The 14,838-nt window shown below is 38.6% G+C and overlaps 1 protein-coding gene across 1 annotated transcript in view; it reads left to right on the forward strand.

Annotated features, from left to right (window-relative positions):
- The window catches only part of FBXW8 (F-box and WD repeat domain containing 8), a 112,649-nt gene that overhangs the window by 48,162 nt on the left and 49,649 nt on the right, over positions 1–14,838 (forward strand). The gene's annotated exons all lie outside the window — the stretch shown is intronic.

Consider the following 14,838-nt stretch of genomic DNA (forward strand, 5'->3'; position numbering starts at 1 on the left):
AGATAACAGAAGAGCAGCTTGAGTGTGATTCCTACATGTCAAGTTACCAGTGAAGTTTTTTCCATATAGCTGTGCAAAGGCTTGCAGTACTTCTCTGTTAGAATCATACACTGCAGAACAATCTGATAGCCTCACCCTGACACACACACACACACACAGTCACACTTCTTCAGATCGGGAAACTGAGGTTCAGAGAAGCCAAGTGATTTCCTTGAGGTTGACTCGCCCGTCAGTAGTGAATCCACAGCGGTGGTGGTCTCTCCTAGGCGGTACCCGGGATCCAATGCTGTTTATGTAATACTCCACAGAGACACTTACAGAACGGTGCATCTGATTTATTTTCACGCTCGCGTCTCGTATCTCATGAGCTTGAAAATCCAGCTTTTGATGATATGTAAGTGTGCTGCTAGTTTTAGATTGTTGGTTAGAATTGTCTTTGTCACCCTTCTCCGTGTTGTTGCACAGAAATATTAGGAAACCTTATAGATATGCCAGAGGAACTTCTCTTTTCAGTAAGTACTTGGCAAGTAATTGCCATCATGTATTTTTAAATACTTGGTTTAAAAAAATTTAGTAGTTAAAATGCAGACAGAGCACAAAAGTATAAAATGTAAAAGAAGAGATATCCAAAAAGAAGTTGAAGTGTTCCTCCCTGTTGCCCTACCTCTAGTTCCTCTCACAGGTTGCACACACATTGCTTTTTCACCTAGTAACATGTCTTGGGGTCTTTCTGTATTAGTGCTTATAGGTAAACCCTGTTCTCTTTTAGCCTGTGTAGTATTGCACTATGTGGCTGTATGATTATTTATTTATTAGGGCCTTTGGTGATGCACATCTGGATTTTGTTGTTGTTGTTATTAAAAACAGTACTGCAAAGCAGTATCCTTGAGCAGATACCGAGATGGACTTATACAAGTATATCCACAGGGTAACTTACTGGTAATCACTGGATTGGAGGCTGCGGATGCTTTACATGTTGATAAGTATTGCCAGATTGCCCTCCAAAAAGGTTTCACTAGGTTATAGTCTCACCAAAAGTGTATGACAGTATGTATACAAAAGTGTAATGACTGCTTCCTCATGCTTGTCTGCTAGGTGGCCATGGTGTTTCACCATTGTTTTTGTTTGCCTTCGTTTATATAATTGTATATTTTTTCATTGTGTTATTCAGTTCAGTTCAGTCGCTCAGTTGTGTCTGACTCTTTGTGACCCCATGGACTGCAGTACGCTAGGCTTCCTTGTCCATCACCAACTTCCGGAGCTTACTCAAACTCATGCCCATCAAGTCAGTGATGCCATCCAACCATCTCATCCTGTGTCTTCCCCTTCTCCTCCCGCCTTCAATCTTTCCCAGAATCAGGGTCCTTTCTAGTGAGTCACTTCTTCGCATCAGGTGGCCAGAGTGTTGGAGTTTCAGCTTCAGCATCAGTCCTTCCAGTGAATATTCAGGACTGATTCCCTTTAGGATAGACTGGTTGGATCGTCTTTCAGTCCATGGGACTCTCAAGAGTCTTCTCCAACACCACAGTTCAAAAGCATCAATTCTTTGGCGCTCAGCTTTCTTTATAGTCCAACTCTTATATACTGGAAAAACCATCGCTTTGACTAGACTGACCTTTGTTGGCAAAGTAATGTCTCTGCTTTTTAGTATGCTGTCTAGGTTGATCATAGGTTTCCTTCCAAGGAGCAAGTGTCTTTGAATTTCATGGATGCAGTCACCATCTGCAGTGATTTTGGAGACCAAAAAAATAAAGTCTCTCACTGTTTCCCCATCTATTTTCCATGAAGTGATGGGACCGGATGCCATGATCTTAGTTTTAAGATACTGAATGTTGAGTTTTAAGCCAACTTTTTCACTCTTCTCTTTCACTTTCATCAACAGGCTCTTTAGTTCTTCTTCACTTTCTGCCATAAGGGTGGTGTCATCTGCATATCTGAGGTTATTGATATTTCTCCGGGCAATCTTGATTCCACCTTGTGCTTCATCCAGCCTGGCCTTTCACATGATGTACTCTGCATATAAATTAAATAAGCAGGGCGACAATATGCAGCCTTTTGTGTTATTAGGTGCTTGTATTTCTTTCTTTGTGAATAGTTTCCTCATTTTCTTTGGATTGTTATCTTTTGTGGTTGAAAATAAGGGCTAAGGAAATAAGCTTGTCCTTGTTCTTAAATACTTTTTCAATTTGTCACTTATTCTTCAACGAACTTTAAGGTTTATTTTTCTAGATAGTAGTTATGTATGTATGTATATTTGTGATTTTAATTTTTTAATCCATAAATGAGTGGGTTTTATTTTGTAATTTAATATATTTGACTAATACATTGACGTCAGGCTAACATAAAGTTGTACATTGCAAAGTCTTCTACCCGTTTTTGTTCACTCCATTCTAAAGCAACCATATTTTTCAGTTTGTGTTGCCTTGCAGTGTTTCTTTATTGTAAATACAAAGTATTAATATCTGCTCTTACCCTTTCCTCCCCCCTTTAAACAAAAGATTGTTGTTGTCATTCAGTCGCTCAGTCACGTCCGACTCTTTGCAACCCCACGGACTGCAGCACACCAGGCTTCCCTCTCCTTCACTATTGTCTGGAGTTTGCTCAAACTCATGTCCATTGAGTCGATGATGCCATCCAGCCATCTCATCCTCTGCTGCCCCCTTCTCCTCCCTTCAATCTTTCCCAGCATCAGGGTCTTTTCCAGTGAGTTGGCTCTTTGCATCCAGTGACCAAGGTATTGGAGCTTCAGCATCAGTCCTTCCAATGAATATTCAGGACTGATTTCTTTTAGGATTGACTGGTTTGATCTCCTTGTTGTCCAAGGGACTCTCAAAAGTCTTCTCCAGCACCACAGTTCAAAAGCATCAATTCTTTGGCACTCAGCCTTCTTTGTGGTCCACATCCGTACATGACTACTGGAAAAACCATAGCTTTGACTCTATGGATCTTTGTCAGCATACTACTTTCTAACATTATTCCATACCTTGGCCTTTTTTTTTTTTTTTTCCACTTAATGACGTATCTTTTTTTTTTTAATTGAGTAAATTTGACGTATAACATTGTGTAAGTTTAAGGTGTACAGTGTGTTACTTTGATACATTTATATATTGTAATATGGCCATTGTAGCAATATTTATCATATTATATAATTATAGTACAGTATTATTGCCTGTATTTCATTATACCATGCATTAAACCCTGTGATTTATTTATCACTTAACAAGTTTATCACTTGACAAGTGCTAAATACTTTTGTATTTTTTTGTTTGTACTTTTAAACACCATCAGTCTTATCCCTCATGCCCCCTACCTGCTGGTAATCACCATTTTACTGTTTTTTTAAAAACAAGTTTGACTTAGATTTCACATGTAGGTGTTGCCATCCAGCACTTGTCTTTCTCTGTCTGACTTATCTCACTTAGCATAATATGGTCAAAGTCCACCCACATTATTGAAAATGACAGGAATTCCTTCTTTCTCATGACTGAATAATATTTTATTGTGTGTTGTGTATTTTGGGTATATATACCTTGTCTTTTAAGGGGCTTCTCAGGTGGCACGAGTGGTAAAGAACCCACCTACTAATGCAGGAGATGCAGGTTCGATCCCTGGGTGGGGAAGACCTCCTGAAGGAGGAAATGGCAACCCACTCCAGTATTCTTGCCTAAAAAAATCCCATGGACAGCAGAGCCTAGTGGGCTACAGTGCATGGGGTTGCAAAGAGTTAGTCATGACTGAAGCGACTTAGCACCATGTCTTTTTTAAAAAAATATTTGTTTAGCTGCACAGGGTCTTAGTTGTAGCATATAGGATCTTCAGTTGGTGGCATGTGGGACCTTAGCTCCCTGACCAGGAACATAGGCCCTCTGCCTCGGGAGTGCAGTCTTAGCCATTGGACCATCAGGGACGTCCCTATACTGTATCTTTTTTATCTGTTCATCCACGGATGGGCTTCTGCGTTGTTTCCATATCTTGGCTATTGGAAATAATCCTGTAATAAACCTGAGAATGCTCACATCTCATTAAAGACATAGCATGAAAGGTTGTCCATGCCAGTGCATGGGAAAGGGGCTCCTTTTTCATGGTATCCCGTTGTGTACACTATGATTTATTTACATAGTCCTTTATTGAGGAACAGTTGGATTGTTTCTGCTCTCACTGTTGCAGTGTTGTAGTAAAAAGCCTTGTACATATGACATTTCATGTGAATGCAGGATGGATTGTTTGCTGCCAAAAAATGTCTGTGTCAAAAGGTAAATGAAAATGGGGTTATATTCAAGAAACAAGAAAAAAGCCAAATAAATAACCTAACTCTACACCTAAAGCAATTAGAGAAGGAAGAAATGAAGAACCCCAGGGTTAGCAGAAGGAAAGAAATCTTAAAAATTAAGGCAGAAATAAATGCAATAGAAACTAAAGAGACCATAGCAAAAATCAACAAAGCTAAAAGCTGGTTTTTTGAAAAAATAAACAAAATTGACAAACCATTAGCAAGACTCATTAAGAAACAGAGAAGAACCAAATTAACAAAATTAGAAATGAAAATGGAGAGATCACAACAGACAACGCTGAAATACAAAGGATCATAAGAGACTACTACCAGCAGCTCTATGCCAATAAAATGGACAACTTGGATGAAATGGACAAATTCTTAGAAAAGTATAACTTTCCAAAACTGAACCAGGAAGAAATAGAAGATCTTAACAGACCCATCACAGGCAAGGAAATCGAAACTGTAATAAAAAAACTTCCAGCAAACAAAAGCCCAGGACCAGATGGCTTCACAGCTGAATTCTACCAAAAATTTAGAGAAGAGCTAACACCTATCTTACTCAAACTCTTCCAGAAAATTGCAGATGAAGGTAAGCTTCCAAAGTCATTCTGTGAGGCCACCATCACCCTAATTCCAAAACCAGACAAAGATGGCACAAAAAAAGAAAACTACAGGCCAATATCACTGATGAACATAGATGCAAAAATCCTTAACAAAATTCTAGCAAACAGAATCCAACAACATATTAAAAAAATCATACACCACGACCAAGTGGGCTTTATCCCAGGAATGCAAGGATTCTTTAATATCTGCAAATCAATCAATGTAATACACCACATTAACAAATTGAAAGATAAAAACCATATGATTATCTCAATAGATGCAGAGAAAGCCTTTGACAAAATTCAACATCATTTATGATTAAAACTCTCCAAAAAGCAGGAATAGAAGGAACATACCTCAACATAATAAAAGCTATATATGACAAACCCACAGCAAGCATCACCCTCAATGGTGAAAAATTGAAAGCGTTTCCCCTGAAATCAGGAACAAGACAAGGGTGCCCACTCTCACCACTACTATTCAACATAGTTTTGGAAGTTTTGGCCACAGCAATCAGAGCAGAAAAAGAAGTAAAAGGAATCCAGATAGGAAAAGAAGAAGTGAAACTCTGTTTGCAGATGACATGATCCTCTACATAGAAAACCCTAAAGACTCTACCAGAAAATTACTAGAGCTAATCAATGAATATAGTAAAGTTGCAGGATATAAAATTAACACACAGAAATCCCTTGCATTCCTATATACTAACAATGAAAAAACAGAAAGAGAAATTAAGGAAACAATACCATTCACCATTGCAAAAAAAGAATAAAATACTTAGGAGTATATCTACCTAAAGAAACAAAAGACCTATACATAGAAAACTATAAAACACTGATGAAAGAAATCAAAGAGGACACAAACAGATGGAGAAACATACCGTGTTCATGGATTGGAAGAATCAATATTGTCAAAATGGCTATGGCTATTCTACCCAAAGCAGTCTATAGATTCAATGCAATCCCTATCAAGCTACCAACGGTATTTTTCACAGAACTAGACCAAAGAATTTCACAATTTGTATGGAAATACAAAAAACCTCGAATAGCCAAAGTAATCTTGAGAAAGAAGAATGGAACTGGAGGAATCAACCTGCCTGACTTCAGACTCTACTACAAAGCCACAGTCATCAAGACAGTATGGTACTGGCACAAAGACAGAAATATAGATCAGTGGAACAGAATAGAAAGCCCAGAGATAAATCCAGGAACCTCTGGACACCTTATCTTTGACAAAGGAGGCAAGGATATACAATGGAAAAAAGACAACCTCTTTAACAAGTGGTGCTGGGGAAACTGGTCAACCACTTGTAAAAGAATGAAACTAGAACACTTTCTAACACCATACACAAAAATAAACTCAAAATGGATTAAAGATCTAAATGTAAGACCAGAAACTATAAAACTCCTAGAGGAGAACATAGGCAAAACACTCTCTGACATAAATCACAGCAAGATCCTCTATGACCCACCTCCCAGAATATTGGAAATAAAAGCAAAACTAAACAAATGGGACCTAATGAAACTTAAAAGCTTTTGCACTACAAAGGAAACTATAAGTAAGGTGAAAAGACAGCCCTCAGATTGGGAGAAAATAATAGCAAATGAAGAAACAGACAAAGGATTAATCTCAAAAATACACAAGCAACTCCTGCAGCTCAATTCCAGAAAAATAAATGACCCAATCAAAAAATGGGCCAAAGAACTAAACAGACATTTCTCCAAAGAAGACATACAGATGGCTAACAAACACATGAAAAGGTGCTCAACATCACTCATTATTAGAGAAATGCAAATCAAAACCACAATGAGGTACCATTACACGCCAGTCAGGATGGCTGCTATCCAAAAGTCTACAAGCAATAAATGCTGGAGAGGGTGTGGAGAAAAGGGAACCCTCTTACACTGTTGGTGGGAATGCAAAGTAGTACAGCCGCTATGGAGAACAGTGTGGATATTTCTTAATAAACTGGAAATAGAACTGCCATATGACCCAGCAATCCCACTTCTGGGCATACACACTGAGGAAACCAGAACTGAAAGAGACACATGCACCCCAATGTTCATTGCAGCACTGTTTATAATAGCCAGGACATGGAAGCAACCTAGATGCCCATCAGCAGATGAATAGATAAGGAAGCTGTGGTACATATACACCATGGAATATTACTCAGCCATTAAAAAGAATTCATTTGAATCAGTCCTAATGAGATGGATGAAACTGGAGCCCATTATACAGAGTGAAGTAAGCCAGAAAGATAAAGAACATTACAGCATACTAACACATATATATGGAATTTAGAAAGATGGTAACGATAACCCTATATGCAAAACAGAAAAAGAGACACAGAAATACAGAACAGACTTTTGGACTCTGTGGGAGAAGGTGAGGGTGGGGTGTTTCAAAAGAACAGCATGTATACTATCTATGGTGAAACAGATCACCAGCCCAGGTGGGATGCATGAGACAAGTGCTCGGGCCTGGTGCACTGGGAAGACCCAGAGGAATCGGGTGGAGAGGGAGGTGGGAGGGGGGATCGGGATGGGGAATACGTGTAAATCTATGGGTGATTCATATCAATGTATGACAAAACCCACTGAAATGTTGTGAAGTAATTAGCCTCCAACTAATAAAAAAAAAAATGGGGTTATATCATTTTGCATTCTTACCAACCAGTTTTTTTAGTTTTATCAGCAGAGTTATTTATTTCAAAATGTTAGGTGTCACTTTGATAAGAAATGGTATCCAAATGTTTGAATTTACACTTCTGTTAGTGTGAGAGAGGTTGAATTTTTTAACTTGTGTACCTGCCACTTGTAATTTTTTTCTTCTGTTACTTTAGGGCTTAAAATTTTTTTTAAATTTAGATATAGTTGGTGTACAGTACTATAGAAATTTCAGGTGTAGAACATAGTACTTCACAGTTTTAAAGGTTGTACTCCAATTTTAGTTATCATAAAATACTGACTATATTCACTGTGCTGTACAATATATCCATGTCACTTTTAAAATTTTATACACACTAGTTTGTACTGCTTAAGCTCCTATCCCTGTCTTGTCTCTGCCCCTCCCCGTTTCCCTCTCCCAGTAGTAACCACTAGTTTGTTCTTTATATCCATGAGCTTGTTTCTTTTTTGTTATATTTGCTAGCTTGTTTTAAGATCCCACATATAAATGATATCATGTCTTTTTCTGTTTGACTTACTTCACTTAGCCTAATACCCTCTTAAGTCCATCCATGTTATTACATATGGAAATTCCATTGTTTTTTATGGTTGATGGTTCAGTAGTATTCTGTTGTGTGTGTGTATGTGTGTATATATATATACACCATGTTTTCTTTATATCTGTTGATGGACAGGTTGCTTCCATATCTTGGCTATTGTAAATAATGCTGCTATGAAGATTGGGGTTGCATGTATCTTCTCAAATTAGTGTTTTGTTTTGTTTTTTCGAATATATGCCAGAGTGGACTTGCTTAGTCATATGGTAGTTACATTTTTAGTGTTTTGAGAAATACTCTTTTCCAGCGTCTATACCAGTTTACTTTCATCAGCAGTGTATGAGGGTTCCCTTTTCTCCACATCCTGGCTGGCATTTGTCATTTGTGTTCTTTTTGATGACAGTGTTATGGCTCATCTTTATGTTTGAATCTTGACCAATGTAGAGTTCATCCTGGAATAGCATATGAATCTGATTATATCTTTCCAACATCTCTTGGTAGAAAGCCCATCTCTGCCTCACTGGTTTGAGGTGCTACCTTTACAGATTTTTACATATGAAACTCTTAGTATTTCAGTCTGTTTCTAGATGTTACGTTTTGTCCAAGTGTTCTGTCTGGTTGCTTACATTTACATCATCACATTTCAGTCTTATTATTTTGGGTTTCATTTTACCCTTCTGTGGGTAAAATCTGTAGTACTTCCTTGGCTGCATCATCTGCGTTGAAATCTTTGATTTCTCTCAAATTCCTTTTGGTATTCCCAGGTGGCGCTAGGTGGCACTAGTAGTAACGGACCCGCCTGCCAATGCAGGAGATGTAAGAGACCTGGGTTTGATCCCTGGGTCGGGAAGGTCCCCTGGAGGAGGGCACAGCAACCCATTCCAGTGTTCTTGCCTAGAGAATCCCATGGACAGAAGGGCCTGGTGGGCTGCAGTCCATGGGGTCACACAAAATTAGACACGACTAAGCAACTCAGCACGCATGCACTCCTTTTAGCATTAGGATTGTTTCTCTGATGATAGCTCCTGAGTTTCCTTGTTCCTCTCACTCAGCTTGTTTTATCAGACTGATAGGAGTTGTTACTTTCTGAGATAAGTAACAACTTTTCATTTCCCCCTCCCACCCCCAGACCTCAGGTGGCTCTGTCTTTAGTCTTACTTCAGTTTAGCAGATTGGAACTATGATATTTGTACTAACATATTCATGAGTAGCTACTTCTGGGCAAAGACAGATTGAGATAATCAAATGCACATTTTGTAGTGCTTCTCTCTAGAGCAGTGAACATGGACTTGTTAGGCAGTGCCATGGCACAAAGGAAATTCACCTTGGGGGTCTGAAATTTGTGACTGTGTTCCACAGAAAAGAGGAATAAGACAATAAAACGAGTTAATGAACTTCAGTTCCCTGGTTGTGCCAAAGGGAAGCTCCATAGCTGTTGAGACCCCTTCGATGGTATGTCTGTACATGTATTCTCCACAGAAGGAATCAGGTCCAGAGGGGGAGATGCAAGCTGGTCTGGGAGAGAGTAAGTCATCCCCACGTCCTTTTTAGCCTCCCTGCCCGGCAGGAACACTCTTACATCCACCTGGGGTGGTGAGATTTGGCAAGATGATCCACACTTGTGATTTTTTGAATTCCAACCCACTGGCCTCATATTTCTTCTGCCTTGTTTCCGATTGTCAGCCCTGGCCGCCCTCCAGTTTGATTTTACCACTAATTGTGTTGCACGTTTACCATACCGAAATGAATCAAATCAGAATGCTTTTCCTGGAGCATTAGATAAAGCAGGAGAAGGTTCTGAGTAATGAGCAGATGCTGCTAATGCAGGGACAGTGCAGACCTTGCCAGGACTCCATCTGCTCCATGCTTGCCTGCCTTTGGCCTCGAGCCACCGCATTAGGGAACGGCAGTGTACTCGAAACCCGCTCCCCGCTCAGAGTTTGTCTCAAAAACTCACTCTTTGGTTAGAAGTGAGATTACACACTTCTTAGGTGCAAAGAAGTTCTGATTTGTCCCTGGAAGCGGAGAGCGGAGACCCAGTGCTCTTCAGCACGTGGAAGCCTAGGTGGGACAGCCAGCAGCCGTCTTTCTGGGGCGCCGTGGAGCCAGGCAGAGTGGCTTATCCACTCGTGCGGCACTCCCAGTGCAGCTGTCTGCACGCACACACGCTCCATTGTCCAGGACTCTGCCTGCCCTGGGCTGGAGTGACTATGATTTCTCATTTCCTGACGTGTGTACAATGGATGGGAGTGGGTCTCTCCAAGCTTCTTTTCAGCAGTGAACAGTAAGACCATGTTTTACTTAGGCGGCTACTGAGACTAGGTGCTTCCAAAGTTTTAGTTGTAATTTTATGCTTAATAAAAAAATTGGTTCTTCAGTAGTTTTGCTTATGTCTCTTAGATGTTGGTGACATTTCAATGTCATAACATAACCTTTGAATGCAGTATTCAATCTGCTCCTCTCCCCTGATCAAAACTGAAGTTTCAGAAGTGGATTATTAACATAATTATTTGGGAGATGGCTAGTATACCTGAATGTGGAGGATTGGGATTGTTTTTTTTTCAAGGCTTTCCTTTTCTGGTCATTTTTCTCTTAAAGTCTCAGTAAGTAATTCTTGCCAGAAACCTTTGTCTACCTTTTGGTTTTAGGAGCCTTATTCAGACACTTGGTGGACAAAACAAAATAAAACATCTTTCTGATCAAAACCAGAAAAATACCAGGTGGAGTCCTTTTTTTTTTTTTTAAGTCTGCTCTGGGTCTTCACTGACGTTTGTGGGCTTTCTCCAGTTGCACTGCAGGGGTTTCTCTTTGTGGTGCTTGGGCTCTCTAGTTCCCTCATGACTTGTGGGAGCTTAGTTTCCTGACCAGAGATTGAACCCCTGTCCCCTGCATTGGAAGGCAGAGTCTCAGCCACTGGACCAGCAGGGAAGTGCCTCAGGTGGAGGTCTTTTAAAAGACGGACACATTTAAACGGTTTCCTTAATAGTACAAGTGCTTACATTTTAAAGATATTCAGAGTGGAATTAAAAATTGAAATGCAGAATTCTGAACTGAGGTGGTGGTTTTTAGTACTGTGGAAGTATTTCTTAGAGCATTGAACTTTATAGTTGATTGCACTTGGAGTGGTCTTAGGGTGTTAAAATTTGTTTCATAGACAAGCCATAGAGACTGTGATTATGTTATGGAGGAAGATGTCAAATAAAAATACTTATTTTAAGGTTTTTCTGTTCCTCAGGGGGGTTTTAAATTATATTTGTTTTACACTTGCTTATACATGCTTTGGACTGCATTTGTGTTGTAACTAAATAACAGCTCAGTGTTCCTTAAGTGGCACTCCACAGATGAAACTGTGGGTGGGAGTTGTGAGATCTCTAGGAAATTTTTTAGAATCTGTGTGTTTTTACGGTCATTTTAAAAAGGAATCTGGAACTTTTGACCTTGTAACTGAACCATACTGTGAGATCTCATTAATTGAATTTGCATTTTGTAGTCACAGGCTGTTGGCGCTGAGTGATCACCTCGGTGCCTTGTGATGCTTTGTCTTTCACACTAACTGGCCCATAGATGAATTCTTAGAGGTCTGTAAGCGCTTGAATTTAAGAAACACTGGAGAGCAACTTTCTCATGCTTCAGACACACATAGCAAATGAGCAGTTTCTTGGATAAGTATAAATTTTGAAGTTACTATGAAAGTAATTTGAAATAGTTTTATCATGCAGAAAACACTGGCACATTGTATTAATGATACTAGAGTTGGTGTTAATCTTTTGGTTTATTGGGGGTCTGGTTTTACTGAACACTGATTTTTTAATAAGGCACAGCATGATACATGAATTCAGAGTAGCTATCCTGTCTTACTACAGTTGAGATTAAGAACAGAAGGGAGCAATAAATAGCACAGGGTAGCTTTGGGGAGATAGTGGAAACTACAGAAATAAATTATCCAAGTTCTTCAATCTACCTAATGAAAACTAAGCATGATTTTTTTTTTACAAGAAAATTAATTTTAAGCCATAAAATTTAATTTCCTCTTCAGTACTTCCACTTTTAGTTGTAATGTTTACTCTGTTGTGAACCCTAGGCTCTGTTAAAGCAGAGGTGAATATATTTGTGAACTGTATTCAGTATTTTGAGTCACAGAGCTGTTAGGGAGGCCCATGGAGTGGGACGGCAGCCCAGGGGTGCCAGGGGTAGGTGGGGCAGGGAGCCCGAGGGGAACAGTGACCTGGAGGGTCCGGAAGGTTTGGCACCATACAGAGAGACTGGGCAGGTAAGAGTATTGAGGATAATAGGAGCCAGTTGTCTCACTATTGGAGAAGGGAGGTACAGGTATGAAACGGGGATGGCCAGAAGGATCTCTGTGGGGCTGGATTGGAATAGGACCTCTTGGTGTGGAGTGCATGGTTTTCAGTATTGATTGATAAGCAGCCAGAGATGTATGTATGTTTGTATGCATATGTTTTCATGTATGTCCTGGCTTTGTTTGTGGAAAAGGTATAGAAGCAGCAACAGTCCAGTAGCGATAAGCCAACCTAGTGCTCAGGTCTTGAAAAATATTGCTCTTTACTAAAAGGACCCAAAGCTTCTTGGTGTAATGGCTGACTCCAGGGCTAGGGCAGGAAGAATCTCCAAATATTTAAAAACTAAACAACACACTTCTTTTTTTTTTAACAACACACTTCTGAATAACCCATAAGTCAGAGAGGAAATCACCAAAGAAATTAGGAAATATTTTGAACTGAAGGAAAATTAAAAACAGTATTTCATTTATGGGATGTAGCTAAAGCAATGCTTAAAGGGGAATTTATAACATTGACTGTTTATGTTAGAAAAGAGAAAGTCTCAAATCAACAGTATAGCTTTTCACCTTAAAATAGAAAAAGAAGAGAAAGTTAAATAGAAGAAGCAGAAGGAATAAAGTAATAAAGAGCAGAAATCAATGGAGTAGAATAGAGAAAAAAAATAGAGAAAAATCAATGAAAGGGACAACCATACCTTTGAAAAAATTGATCAAATTGACAAATCCCTAGCCGGATTGATCAGGAAAAAAAGAGAAAAGAAATTAATTGCCAACATAAGGAATGTAAGACGGGACGTCATTACAAATCCTGTAAATATTAAAAAGTTAAAATGAAATATTATGAACACCTTTATGCCAGTAGTTAGATAAAATGGATGAATTGACTTTTTGAAAGACAAACTGCCTAAGTTCACTTAACAGGAACTAGAAAACATGAATAGCTCTATTTCCAAAAAAAAAAAAAAAATCAAATTTATAATTTAGTAGTTTCCACAAAGAAAACTGCAAGCCCAGTGAATCCTATCAAACACTTAAGGAAGAGATAATACCAAATCTACACACTTGGGTAAAATAGACTTAAGAGGAACAGTTCTCTAGTCCGCTTATGGGGCCAGCATTAAGGCTAGATAAAGAAGAAATGATAATAACTAACACCTGAAAACAAGTGCTATAGATGGATATTCCTCATGAGCATAGATGTCACAATCCTCAACTACATTATAAAATTGAATCCTGCAAATATATTAAAAAGATAATACATCATAACCAGTTAGGATTCCTCCCAGGAATTCAAGGTGAGTTTGATTCTATTAACAATTAATATAATGCGTCATATTAGACTATAAAAGAAAAACCGTATGTTCATCTCAATGAAACAAAAAAATTTTTTTACAAAAACCAACTCTTATTCATTATTAAAAACTTAGCTAACTTCCTCAGTCTGCTTAAGACAATCTGTGAAAAACTTGGAGCGAACTTTGTACTTAGTCGTAAAAGATGCTTTCCCTTTAAAGTCAGAAACAGGGCAAGACTGTTTTCACTACAATTGTTAAATGTTGTGCTGGAGGCACGTACTTAGGGCAGTAAGGCAAGAAAAAGGTATCCAGCTAGGGAGGGAATAAAATTGTGAATAAATGGATAGACTCCTAAGCAATCAACAAAAGTGTTTTACTAGAATAAATATTAATATCTTTAGCAATGATACTGGATATTAGGTCAGGATGCAAAAGTCTATAGTATTCAAGTGAGCAGCAAACAATTGGAATTGATATTGCATCAGAAATATAACATAGTTGGGGATTAACTCAGCAATATATGTTTAAAACCTATATGCTGAGTATAAAATATTACTGAGAAAAATTTGAGGAAAGCACAAATAAAGGGAGAGGGTTATTATTAGATTCATGGATTGGCAGGTTGAATGCTGTTAAGATGCCAGCTCTCCCTTAATTGATCTAGAGCTTCAATCCAATTTCAGTCAAAATCCCCATAGGCTTTTTGGGTAGAAATTGAAAAGCTGATTCTAAAATTTAAAATCTGAAAGAAAATGTGGTGGCCTAAGAATAGCAAAGAACAATCTTGGAGAAAAGCATAAAGCTGGAGTTCTTATGCTACCTGATTGGAGGATTTACTGTAAAATGATCAGTAATCAAAACAGTGTTGATACTGGCCTGAGGATAGACCAGTGGAACTGAATGAAGTCCAGAAAAAATGTTTTTTTATGAAAGGTGTCAACATCCTTTGATAAAGAAATGACCATCTTTTCAACATCACTGATCAAATTAATATGTATAGAGATATTTCTACAAATTATAACAAATTGTTTGATATCGTACTACTTGTAGAAAAAACATGTAGTAAGAAAAAAAGTTTTTTCTCTCCCTACCACCTTAGGGTCCTGATTCCCCCAGTTATCCCAGTCTCCCCAAAGACGCTGGC

The sequence above is a fragment of the Cervus elaphus genome, chromosome 5 (genome assembly GCF_910594005.1).
Source record: "Cervus elaphus chromosome 5, mCerEla1.1, whole genome shotgun sequence".
NCBI lineage: Eukaryota > Metazoa > Chordata > Mammalia > Artiodactyla > Cervidae > Cervus > Cervus elaphus.